Source organism: Manis javanica, chromosome 9 (assembly GCF_040802235.1).
Source record: "Manis javanica isolate MJ-LG chromosome 9, MJ_LKY, whole genome shotgun sequence".
NCBI classification, from domain to species: domain Eukaryota; kingdom Metazoa; phylum Chordata; class Mammalia; order Pholidota; family Manidae; genus Manis; species Manis javanica.
In genome coordinates, this window is record NC_133164.1 from 94385642 (window position 1) to 94400901 (window position 15260).

The window sequence follows — 15260 nt, forward strand, 5'->3', positions numbered from 1 at the left end:
TTCTTCCAAAGTACAAAGGAAGTGAATAATTGCAAGAAGCTGATTGTTTGATGCTCTTAGAGCTGAGCTCTTTCTAATTTTGTATATGATGATATGTATTATCACCATGAACAGAGAATATGTGGTGCACTGCAAACACGCCAAAGAGTTTCTCTTGCTGTTTCTTACCTTTGAAGAGTAAAGCATATGGGACATTATGAGTCAAGAAGAGCTCTCCTTTTTCTCACCTGTCTCCCATGCATCTCATGCTCCATTCCCCTTTTATTGCCTTTGCCTCCCACTCTTTCATTAATACTGCAACATAACTGTGTTGAATGATTCTGTCCCAAGATGCTCGTCTTAGTCACAAGCCTTCAAAGACATAAAGAGGCAGCGATCTATTAAAAACTGTCCAGCAGACCTGAGGGTTTGGTGAAATAGATGAATATATGCAAGGATGTGGACTCAGTTTGTCAATATTTCTTTATTTGTTGGGAATCTCTCCCCCTAATACAGCTGCTATGTCAAGATGAAGGTAGAGCAGGATGGAAAGCGACTAGAGTAAGTCATCATCAAGTATTGAAATGAAGGGATATAGTTTTAAGAGGCAATAAGGGACAGACACCAGAGGAATTTCTGTTGGATTCTTTGCAGAGAGAGTAATTAATACATTGCATATGGAATCAACCCATTGAGGGATGCAATGGAAGTAATTAGTATGAAGTTTTAATAAAGGAGTTAGACATGTATTTAGAGGAAAGAGAGCACTGTGATGTACGATTAATAGATCTGAGACTGGGACAAAGCATATAGGACATGGGCTTTCTGGCTGCTTTTCCCTATTCTCTCTTCAGCCAGTCAGCTAAGTATGTGCCTTAGTGAACACTTTCTACCGCAGGCTCCCAGGAGTGTCTTGTCTGTGGAAATCAGGGAAATCTAAAACAGCTCTGTTCTGTTTCAGAAAGGTAAATGAACCTTCCATGGAAGGCAGAGGTGTGAAAGGCTTTAGACAAACTCATTACAAGCTCCAGCACACACTTAGTGAATGGAATTGTGACTTAGAACCTCATCCTGCCCAGTGTCCCCAGGGGCCAAGAATAACAGATAAAGTACAAAAACAGTGCATTCAATTAAATACTGTAAATGAATGGCAGCATGGCTCTTCTTGAACTGTCATTCTTATTCTACCTCTGCTCAGAGGGATATAGGAAGCCAAAAACATAAACTGGGGCCATCAGGCAAAAACATTTGTACATATGCTCCCCCACTATGGGGCACAGAATCTCCGTCATCCCAGCAAGAATTTCCAAATGAATGAATGAGGCATGTACAGTCTGTGAATGGCAGCCAACTCAGTCCAGCCATGTACCCATACACATAACCTCTTGAGTATAATTTAACTCATTAACTACATTTTATCTATGAATTATCTACTGGGTGAAATAAACTCTGCTTTGGGCCCAACTGTTTGTGTGACATTTAATTGACATCATATATAGAGAAAGCCATTGAGAAATAACTAAAAAAGTCTCTAAAGAGCTAGAGAAGAAAGGAACCATCTAAAGAATCTCACCTTTCACCCCCAAAAATTTCCATGATGGTACTTGATATCCCAAGATTTGTCACCAGCTATTTTGTAATTAAAGGTTCTTTCAGGGGGTGGATCTCACATTGAAATGTATTTATCAATAAAAATAGGTAAATATTAAAGTTCACCACATTGATGGCTCTTCACTACTACTGTTCATTCAACATCTCATTAAACTGCCACAACAATCCAAGAATTGTATTAATAAGAGTATTTGTAGAAGACAAAACTGTGTAAAACCATTCAGCTGGTAAGCGGCACAGCTGATAATGTTCTAACTCAGTTCTTCCTGATGCCAACGTCATGGCAATTTATTTCAATGCTCTCTGAAAGCAAGATTTCATGGAACCAATTGTAAAATAAGGACTTAGGGGCAATCACAGGTTCAAAAAGAGGATATCGTGACTAAATGGCAAGAAGGAATGGCAGCAAACAAGGCATTCTAATTTTTTTCTTTATATTCATTTTTTGCAATTGGAAAGAGTTAGCGCTATTATGTCCACTTTGTTAATGACAATGGAAAGTAATACAAGTTCTGATTAGGCCAAATACTACACAGCATTTCTTTTCCTTTTGAACAAAAAGCTATAATGCTGGTTGTATCTTTTATGAAACAGAGAGTCCGATATTCTTACGTAGCACAAAAAAAAAGTGTTGGAAAAACAATAAGTTGTCCTTTTCTCCTTATTGTTGCATCCTTTCTCTACAAGTGTAATTTTAAGTAATGTGTCATCTAAGAAGAGAATCCTAATGCCACCTAACTAATTATACACATCAAAAAATGTACTTCATGCATTTGTTAAGCCAAACATACAAGTGTTTAGAACAGGAAATTAATGTAAAAAAAAAAAACTGAAAACCAAAACATTTTGAAAGAGAGATTTTTTTAGTTGGAATAATATAAGAATGTATCAATTCTTTCAGAACCAGGTTATAAAATTAGATACTTAGTTTTAGAAGACTAAAAATTGATTGGTATAGATTGAAGGAAACCTGCATGAATATCTACCAAAGAAAGCTAGATTTTAATTTCATCCATTCATCCATTTCTTCATTTGACAAATGTGTACTGAACACCAGCCAATTCTTCTGGTTACTATCCTATGTGTTGTTGGTATAAATGTTGAATAGCCAGATGTTTTTTGTCTTCATTGAGCTTATATTCCTGTGAGGAAGACAAATTATAGGTAAGTGAAATAAGCTGTGATAAATGCGCCTGTGAAAACCAATGCAGTGACAGTAAATAAAAGAGGTGGAGGAGTAGATGTGGATACAGGAAAAAAGTTTGGGAAGGTAAAACAATAGCCTGAGATGTGAAAGAAGAAAAAATGTCAGATAAAATAATGGTGAACTAGTGTCCCAATTTTATAGATGAGAATGTGTACAAAGGCCTTGAAATGGCAAAGAGCTGTTTTACTTTAAGAAATGTTGAAAACCATTGTGACTAGAGCATAATGATGGATGGGGAAAGTGCTGCAGAGATAGACTGGACCTGCATGGCTCTGTAGGAGACAAGTGACGTGATCTGATTTATATTATATTATAGATCTCCTGGCTGGAGACTGAGGATGGACTGAAAGTTAGAAAAAGTACAAAGAAAGAAGTGAAGAATTTACTACTGTTCATCCAAGCTTTGTTGGTGGGTTGGCCGGGAAGGATGATAGGAGACAAGGGAAACAGACAGGTTCGAAATAGATTTTGGTTTTGGAACTGACAGATTACTCCGATTAATTTGAGGAACTGGTGCATAGTGTGTTTGGAATTTTTATTTTAATTTTTTGATGTTGTTTGTTTTGTTTTTGTTTTATGCCAAAACACCATCCTCAAGACTAGGAATTTAAGAGGCAAGAAAGGAGTAGCTTGGCTGCAGAATGGAGTGGTTTGTAAGGAAGCAGTAATTTTCACTGGACCATCCAGAAATGTTTTACTGCGAAGAAAGTCAGAGAGCAATCAGCACTAAGCCATCATCTTCTCGGTTTTTCCTGATTTTGGTATTATTACCTGATGCCTACAGTAATTGCCTCAAGATGTGGCAAAGTTTGGTGCTTGCAGGCCAGTAATATCTGAGGCCAAGCTGCAGGGAAATGAGAAGGCATGGAGGGAAATCCAACTATAAAATAGAGAAATAACCATGTGAGGAGAAACAAAGTGACTTCCTTTCACAGTAGATGCCTGAGACTGATTTCAGAGCTTTATAAGTGAAGACTTTGATAATAGATGAGAAGAAACAGGTAAAGCTGTTAAGTGCCTGAAAGAAGGCTGACATCAGGCAGGAAGGGGGGGCACTCAGACACAGGAGTCTGGACAATAATCTCCCCAAACTCAAGGAATTCAAAACACTGCTGAGGACCAGCCTCTGCTGACCAGGAGGAAATTGCTTAGCTCAGTAATTGTTTGTTTTTCCAGTTATAAAAAGTGTTATTTTTCCTCATGTATCTATTCATTCAATAAATATGAATTTACTGAGCCCTTTCCCCACTCCAGACTGCTCTTGCTAAGAAATAGTAAATTAGATTGTATTCTCTTCTGTCTGGAAGGAAGCAAACAAGGCAGGCAGTTGCTCACAAGGCCACTCTATGGGCCCTAAAAAGCCACACGGCCCACTGGGCCCTCACCTACCCAGCCAAATGTGCTCCTCTTTTCTAGTTGTTGTCTCAGAGCTTCAGTTCCAGGTCACAGGATGTGAACAAAGCAGACACTGTCCTTGTCCTTATGGCACATTTATTCTCTGTACACAAGGAGAGAATGAATTCAGAAACAACTGAGATTTTGTTAACTAAACCAAAATTAAAAGTAGCATTTCCAATACTCTGGGTATTGCTTTTACAATTTTAAAGTGCCTTCTAATAACCCGGGGTTTTTCCCTGGAATTTTTATAATACCTCATCTTGTTGTCTGGCATATTATAAAGTGAGGGCAATATTTGCAAATCTATGAACTCAAGTATTTCAGAGTTCTTCCTATTCCTAAGTGACCAGTTGTAGGAGAATATACTTCAACAGAACTGTGGCTTTTCTGCTGTATTTTCCCCACCACAGCATTCTAGTCTTTCATTAATGCAATACCAATGTCTGCATCAGCTGAAAACTTCAAATGTGTTGTATTGACTCCCTGGGCCATGATGTCTCAGCTCCTTGCTAACACCTCCAACCGTATCATTGGTGTCATCTCAGAGTTCTGTAATCTTCCCAGGGACCCGCAGAGTGCATAGTTCGCCCTAGGACCTCTGTGAAAGTTTGGTCTCCAGTTCAAAAGTCAGGAGGCAGCAGGTTTGCACCTCCACTGAGCTGCAGGGAAACATGCTGAGTGCTGCCAAGAAATAAAGGCAAATCAGTCACAGAGCTCTGCTGAGAGAGAGGAAATCTCATGAAAGGCAGGTTACGAAAGAGAGTGAGGAGCTAACATGTTCACTTCGTGCTGCACTCTTGAGGAAAAAAAAGTTGGCTTGTATTCTTTGTTTGGAAGGAAAGAAGGTGTGGACTGGCAGAGAAGGCAATCATCTGCTCAGGGCAATTCCAGGGTTATGGAGAAGCCACCCTATCCATCACCCCCTCACTCCCCTTCTGGACTCCTTCTCTCACTGGTCAGTGCCTCAGAGCTGAACTGCACGTAAAGAATAACTTTTCAAGAAAGAGAGTCTAGGGGTGCTACAGTCTAACTTCAAAATTTCCCTGCTCGTTCTATTACAAGTTCTGATTCCCACTCTCCTTTAGATGGCATTGTTGGCAAGTTACCTGTAGTGCTCCAATGATATTTCTTTCTCTAGTCATGCTTCTTACTGGCTCCTGAAAGATGGCCAGGCACTTTCTGAAGTGGGGAGAGGAGGGAGTATGTTCCCTATCAAGCAGGGGAAATGCTCTGAGCTGGGGTTAGTGGTTTAGCATTGCACTGAAGTGGCAATGCTCTGTGGAGTTTAAGAGCCCTTAATTACCATCAGTCTACAAACGCCCGAGGAGAGCTATCCCTTGACGAAGGTGGAGGATCAATAGAATCAATTCAGTATATTTCAAGGAATAGCTAGCCCTACCATGACCAAATCTCTTCTGTGTAGTATGCTCAACAATTTAAAAGCACATTCATATTCAAAATGACTTTGTTATCACAAAAGAGTAATGGTAGTTAGGCATTAGATACCATACTTCTTTTAAGTGTCAGAAAGTAATAGATCTGATAATAATAGTTTTTAGAAGTTTGAAAATTGCTCTCTCCCAATTTGCTCACAATTTCTGCCTCCCAAGATACTGTATCCTTAAGGGTTTGCTATATAAATGGATTTGCATGTAAAGGGACCCTTGGCATATTCTCTGGGACAGCAAAACTGACAAGAGATAGGAAGAGTGCATCATGTCTCCCAGCTGCAACAAGCAGTAGGGGGCCCATTTGGAATGAATGAGTGGGACAGAAAATAACTCCTTTACAAGAAGCTACCTTTTACCCATTATCAGGCTCTTTTGTGATAAGCAGTTTTATGTTTATCTCATTCAATCTTTAGACTGGTTCTGTTTCAAAGTAGTTATGTATCTTCCCTGGGTAGCAAGTAGTAGTGAATGTAGTGTTTGGGCATTTGATTAGGAGCAAGGCATAGATGAGGGTGGGCTCTGCAACAGAAAGTCATCCTTAGGATCAGACAGGAGATGGCATGTGGATTCCCTGGTGGATATTCCAGAACCAAGGCTCATCTTTAAAAAGAACTGCCACTTCATTTAATATGGGGGTACAACTCTGCAATCTACAGGATTGGATTGCTCCTTTATTTTGCACACAGAGCAATTGCACTAAATGATGAGTTTGGACAAAGAAGGTGGAAATTTGAGATTAACCCTACATTATCCAGACTTCAGCTCTTCTGGAAATCTTCCTTTTCCTGTATCTTGCCTGATGTATATCCATAGTTTGAACTGAGTTAAGCCAGACCCACTGCTTTATACCAGGTAGTATTTATTTATTTTTACTTGATCCGTATGCATCAAAGACTGGACGTCACATGTGTCTCTTACTGACTTTGCTGCTTATTCCACTCAGGTAGTCCGTATGTGGTCTTGAGGGACTGATCAGACTGGGAAAAGGTAAGTTAATTTACTTTTTATCCAGAAATACCCTGATTGGAATGGGAACAGAGTACCTTGAAGAATAACCCAACAAGACAGGTTCAAGGATTTAAATTTAAACAGTTGCATACAGGTCTGTCCCAGACCAGGAGCCTAACTTTCTCTCATCTAGTTGGATATAGTATAATGCAACAATTATGAAACCTGGCCTTAAAGAAGCATTAAAGGCTAAACAGATTTTTGTAATATGCATGTAAGTAAAATAATTAAGTATAGTGCTTTGTTTTGTAGTGATCAGAAAATACACACATGCATGCAAATTAACACACACACCATAGTTGTGAGCCCTATTCACTAATCAGTTTGTTCACCTTATATCTAGAATGGAAGCTAAAATTAGTATCCCGTCCTTCCTTCTACAATTCTTATTATCCAGATGTCTATTCTACATCTTGTTTCCTCAGGAACTGGTTTGTTAGTCAGTTGCCATAATTGCAGATGAAAACATCTGCAAACTTACTTTACATTAAAAATTTAAAGAATAGCAACGCAGTGTGCTCCCTTTTTAAGTGGGCACCTGAGGTCTGAACACTTTAAAGTGAGGAAACTCTATAAGGGAGAAGACAAAGAATGCTGGTATGGGAGCCAGGAGATATACTCCATTTTGTTTTCTGCCTTTAGCTTGAACCATGGTCTGACAGGTAACTTAGTTTCTCTGGCTGGAGAAAGAGGAAACTGAAGTAAATAATCTCTCAATTTTCTTCCAGGGATGGAATTCTATCAATCCATGTTTCTAAGTCATGAACATTCTAGGCATCCTGATAAGACAGGAGAGATGATTATCTTCACTAGTATTCCTCAAAAATAGCCCTCCATGGAGAGTTATAAAGCCTTTAGCATGTTTCTTTGCTATACATGCTTCTCTCTTACATATATATGTATATATACATGCATATTCCCCTGCTATTTTCAAGAAATTAATATGTGACTTTCAATATTTTAATCATAAACACTTAGCTGCCAAGTAAAGCTGGTATCCAGTAATGCAAATTAAACTGTGTGTTATATGGAGATATGTGTGTCTACTCCCTCTGAAAGAGCTCAATCTGAGAAATCCATTTAACCTTTAGCTTCAAGTTGGATGAACCTGTGGTGACACTGAACTTTCCCTTTACACAGGATGGTTTATAATAACAATAAAACAAGGGAAAACTTTGAAGTTGACAAAGATTAATTTATTTTTACTCTCCCATAAGAATCTAAAATGATGGTTGTCACTTTATAAAGCTGCAACTTCCCTATAATACAGAGACAGCCTAAGTTATCAACTGTGTCTTTTTTGGTGAGCAATTGAGTTGCAATGGAAGCTGAGCATATACTGAGAAGTGTAAACTGATAGTTACCTATTGTTTTCAACTGGCAGAATTCAAACTGGAAAATTTTGAGGCCAAAGCCAGAATTCTATTTTATAGTCAAAACACTCCACATCTTTACTCTACGGTATACAGTAGTTTCTCTGATTTGCCTCAAATCATCTCATCTTTTCTGACAAGGGTGAGAAAGGAACTTTAATTCCTTAGACCTATGCTGTTTCTTAGTGTTAGAAATAGGACAAACTACTCAGTTATTTTAGAATACCAGGAACTATTTAAGATACTTTAATAGTAAGGCATCAACTAAATAGCATTATATGTGTATATATATATAGTTATATATGTGCTATGTGTGTAAATAGTAATATATATGTAAGTATATGTATTTACAAATATATATATATACCTATGAAATAGTACCTATGAAATAGTACCTATGAAATAGTACCTATGAAATAGTAATATATAAATAGGAGCCTAAAATAGTAATAGTATATGGAAAAGAAATGACAAAAACACATTCAATTGTCTTATCTATTTTACATATTTGTTGATACATACAATTCAGAGTAATGGACATTTTTTTCCTTCTCAAAGCTGATTGTTTTGGTGATGTTCAAATACCTCCAAAATGGTTCCCATTTTGTCTGAAGTTTTAAAGAGAATAGTCTTGGACTTGTTCTTTAGTTAGGGACTTCAGATGTTTGTATACAAACACCATGTTTGCTGAAATCGTGATTCAAAATCAATAAAATAGCATGAGAGATTACTTTTGCCTACTTGCTATCAAATCATCATTCACAGGCATTCTCAAAAACTGTTTTGACTTCATAAATGCAGAGATACGATAAGAATGTTTGATGATTTAAAATTTCTGTGGTAGTTCAGAAAAGTGACAGCCATTACTCAGATAAAAAAGTTACAGAGCAATTATTCTACCTAAGTATATTGTTATACACAGAGATATAAGAACATTTCCTTCCCTGTGGTAATTTTTAATCTAATTCAAATGATCAGATCATTTGGAGGTGCTATACAGGCTTCAAAGTCATATAGAACACTCTCTAAACTCAAGAAACTTCTCTAGTATTCATGTTATTGGGTATGCATAAGCACATAATGTAGGAAACAATGAATTCAAGAATTTAAGTTGGGGAATAGGAAGATTCTCTCCCAAAACAGAATAAAATGCACCAATCAGTTAAAATAAGAAATAAGCATCCAGGAAACCAACTACATATTTAAGAAATAGGAGAGAAAATTCTGCACAGGATTTTTGAACCTGAACCCCATGTCTCAAATGTGAAATATGCCTTCCATCTTTAGTTTTTATTATTATTATTACAAATGCAAAGGTGTTTAAATATGAAGATGCAAACTGAATTGGATGTCCAAAATGTTATAAATGAACATGAGCTCTGCCATCCCAGAGGAGAGGAATGATCTATATTGTTATTATCCTGAAGAAGAAGGCGATTTATATAGCAGTGACAGTGCACTCAGCTCTGTACGGTGGGCGGGCGATCTCTGTCTCGGTTCAGTGGGCTTCCTGTCTAAATAAGACTGAAAACAAGAGAGGACAAAGACAAAATCTAAATTCATCACCAGAGATACAGAAATGATCTCATCCATTCCACTAATCCAGCTCCATGTCTTTATCCAAAGGTGCTCCTAAGAAACACTGTAGAAAGAAAGGATATCGTCAATGCTCCCTACCACAATCCAAAATATTCCCAGATTTAGCACTCCTTTCCTATATTCCCTGGGACATCACCCCAATAATTGTGGCTCTTTAATTTCCTCCTCTTCTGAACCTCATCTGTCACCAAGATCTGAAGATTATTCCCAAATGCCCACAACTTGTATGATCATCCAACGTCCTTACTAATTGGCAGATGTTCCCTCTGGGCTCACAGTGACTGAGGAATAGAATGAGCAGCCACCCTTACTGGGGGAAGGAAGACGCAGCCAGGGAAGCCAGGTGAAATCACTTGTGTGATTAATGAGTGACAGATGTTCCAGTTCCATCAGGATTGTATTCAGGAACCATTCTTTTTTACTCTCCTCCATGAACTTTCTCTGTGGACTGTGAAATCTTTATGCATGTGGAGAAGGGAAATGAAAGCTCATCTCAGAGGAGAGCATTGTTATTCATTCAACAAATCCTTTCCATAAATATTTACTGATCTCTGAGCTGGGCCTCTGAGGATGGCAAGGCGTTTTTATCAATGGAGTTAAGCATGTAGGAGGGCAGAGTAGAATAGGGGATCAAAATGAACACAGACATTAAGACAAAGAGGTATGTATTTAAAGGAAAATTGGTTAACCAATTTAATTGGAGCAGTGTTGCTGTCTGCCCTCTACCTAACTCCTGTGCTCTCTCATAGCCTTTTAAATGCTATGTATGGGTGCATGCCTGTGCATTCACACTATTATCAGTACACGTGCCGTGGTTAGGAAAATGGATTGTCCTCAGTAAATATTTTTTAAGCTTACTCCCTTTCTCCTGATGGGCAACTCAGTCTGTAAGGGTAGCAAATGAATAAGGGTAGTTAGGGTCACAGGAGAAGGAGAAGTAAAATGATACATATTAAGAGAGAGACATTTTTGGGAAAGTACAGAAAGAGTACTCCTCAGTTCCTGTACTGCTCGATACAGAAACAGAAAGGGAGACAGAATTCTCCAAAGAGCTCTTACTGAGGGATCTTCTTTCATCCCTGATTTTGCATGGACATCCCTTTTTCTCAGTTACTCAAGCCTGGGTCAGTAGTAATTCCCTCAGAGTCAAAGGCCTTCTCTTTTCTTTCTTATATAAAGCAGTCACCTTGTCACTAACCTGAGCACACATATGTGACAAAATGCAACCACCAGGCAAGAACCATAGGACCTGCTTTTCTTTTGAAAATTGTTTTCCTAATAGTTGAGCCAGAGTTCATATTTCAGTGACAGTGTCCCAAAAGCAGGCTAGGAAGTAGGATTTTATTATTTCCACTTCTATTCCTTTTTTCTATATAATTCTATAGTAATGCTGAGCCTACAACTTGAATGCTTACTAATTCTAAATTTGCCTGAGCAATAATATAATGTGAAATTTCCTGCAGAGTAAATATGCACCATTCCTGCTATATATTAGACATTCAGTAAGCATTCATTGAATCTGAGTAGATGAGATGACTCACCAGCTACAGTTTGAAGGAGATCCAAAGGAAGAAAGCAAAGGGAATGAGAAGAGGTATTGACTCTGGTCAAATTTGGAAGGCTAGCAAAATTTATCCTTGACCCCGTGCCTTACTTTTCTAGTGACTCTTATCTCCTCCTGCCACAACTCCCAAATGTCAAGTGCCCTCAGGTTACCAGCAAGACTGAGTAGCAAAACCAACTTGAAGGAACAAATATCAATTGTTTTGTGCAAAGAAGGTATAAGTTGTCATTTATTATTTGTTTGAATGAGAGGTTTCCTACTGAACAGTAGGTAACCTGAAGGTAATGTGCTTCTAACTAAAAAAAAATTAGGGTTACAATCCTGTCACATTCTAATCATATGAATAAATGCCATTTCTCATCCTACGTTTTTCCTTCTCTCTTTCTTCTGCTTTCATTTTGTTGTTTCCGTTCTTCTTCCTTGAAGACATGGAGTCCCCATATTACTTAACAAAATGCTTTTTGTTATGAATTCTCAAAACATATTTAAGTGAAATTGAATGTGTAAGGCAGCAAATGAGTGAGTGAGGGAGTGAATCAGCGCCTGATGGCATGGCCTGTCTTCTTTACCGTCTATTTGGGGACATGCAATCACCTTTTGAAATATCGCCAGTCTGACACATCCATCCAAGGGCAAAAAATTTCCTCACTGTCATTCTTTAAATAAGTCATTCTATTTTGAAAGTAATACATTACTTTTAATTCCACATTTTGTTACATTACAGATAATGCTGTGCTCAATCCTCTATGGTCTTTGAAAAGGTGAATAGGTGATCCTGGTTCTGCCTTTTTGAGATGTGAAATTCACCATTGAAGAACAGTTAGGCTTTTAATCAAATAGCTTCTTTGGTCACACACATGAAGGCTGCTGAAAACCAAAAGACAGTGTGGGAAATAAGCATTTAAACAAAGCTAACTATACAATGACTACCGTCAGTGCAATTCAGCGAGCTTTGATGGCTAATACTAATTCCAGGAGCATAGTTCTGTGAAGAGGTAAGAGGCCCAAGGACCTTGAATGTTGAAAGAACTATAGATCTTCAAAGTCAGACACACAAATCAAAAAAATTAAAAATTAAAAATAGTGGTATGCAATGGAGCCCTGAGCAATGTACAAGCCTTAGTTGGAAGGAAGGGAGGTGGAAAAGGACTTTCAGTCATTCTATCTGTAGAACTCCCACAGAGAGTATATTTTAAATTTACTTAATGAGCAATGGGTTGCCTACACTTTTTTTTTTAAAGCCTAAGAGATCATCAACATAGTGTCAGATGCTAAGAATAAAGGCAGGGTAGGATGGCAGAGAGTAAGATCATGAGAGACAAAATCCAATCAATCAAGCAAGTCCTTTAAAGGGAGAATTTTTGAAGAAAGCAAAGGTTCGGCACAGTTGAAAATTCAAACTGAAAGGAATAGTCATGTGAGGGTTTTATCTCAAAGAGAAGGATCTGTCATACCCGCAGCACACTCACTGGAGCATTTCGGGTCTCTTGCTCAGTGATTTGGATTTTAGTCTTCCTTGGAAGGGGGACCTCCAGCACGGGAAGACCACACCGGAAGTGGAAGCAGTATTAGCACAATGATGAGAAACACACATAATTTCTTATTACACTCTTCTCAACTATCTCAGGAGAGTAAAAACCCGTACAGTGGAGAATGGAGTGGGATTCATAAATACTCTCTGATGAATATAATTTTTTACTAAGATACATTTTTTTAAGCAACAAGTCATATTTTTCCTTATAAGTCAAACTTCAGTTGATTTCACATGAACCCTAAGAGATTTCTATTTCAACCAAGGAGGGAGAGAAATATACACACATAAGCCCACATATCCACAGTTACTTGAGTTACATGTGCACCTTTCTCAAACTCATTTACCTTCACATGCCCACATGTTGTCCTGGTGAAGAATCCCTAAGACAATCCTTCCTGGAATGTAAAACCTTAAGAGAAAATATGGGACATTTTTTTTTTGGGTAACCACACTGTGATATAATGAGTCATAAGAAATGCATATTTGGTTTCATATGAGCAAATATATTTTCCCAGGCATATTTGGTCTTCATTCACAGCTCATGAAAACACTGCAGAGTCTGAAAGGTGAAATTGGTGTTTTGTCATACTAATGAGAGACTTTTGGACCCCCACCCAAGGGCAGGGGCTGTAGGTTGAATCAGCCAATCTCAAATAATTTAGTCAGTCATGACTATGCAATGAAATCCTCACAAAATCCCTGAGAAGAGTTTATCACTCTCTTGGATCCTGCTTCTTGGTTGGATCCTGCTTCCTCTATGCCTGGGGAACCAGAATGCCTCCAGGTGCTAATGAGCCAGGCCCCAAGCTCCATGAAGATAGAAGCTCCTTTACTTGGGACCTTGCCCTATGTATCTCCTCATCCTTTTCAGTAGCCTTTATTAAACCAATAAATGTAAGTGTTTTCCTGAGCTCTGTGTGCCACTCTTGCAAACTAATCGAACCTAAGGTGAAGGTCATTCGTACCTCCAATTAGTAGCTGGTAGGTCAGAAGAACAGGTAATCCTGGGGCTTGCGACTGGCACCTGAAGTGGGAGGTGGAGGGAAGTCTTGTAGGATGGAGCCCTTAACCTGGGGAATCTGGTGCTGTCTCTGGGCAGATACCACGGAACTGAGTTGAGTTCTCCAGCACCCTGCTGGTGTTCGAGAATTATTTGGTATTATGTATGAAGAGAGCCCCCTCCCACAAACACACACACACACACACACACACACTGGAATCAGATCTGGGAACTAATCTGAGACACTACTATTACTGCTATGTATAATATTATTACACTATTACTGTTGTTGTATATGAAAGAATATATTGCACACACTCTCACCTAGATTAAAGCCTATGAAATTTAGATGTTAAGGTGCCTGAACAATTCCACATAATACAGAATTTGAGCTTAGATACCAATAATACATATGAGAAATGAGTGCCAGGTATTTTGAAAGGATTGGTGAGTTTTATTTTACTTTTTAAATTTTCAATCCAGGGGAGCAATGACCACTTATTTGTTTAAACATACTAAATACCTACTCACCACTGATGATATAAAGTGTCATGTTGTTACTTTCTTAGAAGCTCCTGAGTAAATCAGATTGTGTGCAGCGGGCCCCATAAGAAGGGTAATCTCCCTGATGACCTTTCTCAAAACTAGCACTTGGACAGAGCTGCTACTTCGCACCAGCTAGAGTACAATAATGGCTGCGGTCTCTCCTCTGGCCTGATGGGCAGTATACAGCTCTGCCAGGACCTGTGGCTCACAGGTCAACAAACCCAACCTCCTTTTCTGTCAGTCTTCCCCTTTTCTAGCATGGCTTGTGGATTTTTATAATCCTAATTACCTCTTGAAAAAACTTACTCAAGTATATGTGTCTGTTTAAGTGTTCCCTTATCAAGAGGTGAGAAGAACCCAGTCTGTGTCTCCTCCAGAAACCAGCAGAGAGTAATATCTAATCACCTGCCCATTTTTCTCACTCTATTATCCCAAAGCACATACCTTAAAAAGATTACTTGAGCTCTCTCTCTTCATTCTTTTAAAGTCTTCTGTTGAATGCACTGATATCCTTTAAAAATGGATAGAAATATGAAAAATATGACTATGTAGATGGGTCACTAAGGACATGAGGAATCAAAATTACCACACTACCTACCTCAGGACATCTGGGGATTCACAATGGCCAACCAAAAACACTTGGGAGAAAAGGCTTAAAATCAGGACCCCAGGCACTGGGATGAAGACCCATAGGAATGTGAGAACTATTAATACCTGGGATATTTTTTTAAAATAAGGTTATGAGTATTAACTCATTTGTAAACCTGAAACTGGAAAACATTAAGAAAATTGCCAGGAGTAACACAATCATGGATTTGCTCATTCACTAAATTGATAGATGGCTGGTAGCACAGATGTGTGCCAGTTACTATAGAAAGTTATTCAAACATAAAAGATATGCAATTCCTGCCTTTGAGATGCAAATATCAGTCATAAAGGTAAAAGGTGTGAGGGAGTTCTGCCTGCCATAGTGCAAAGGGAAGACTCTTC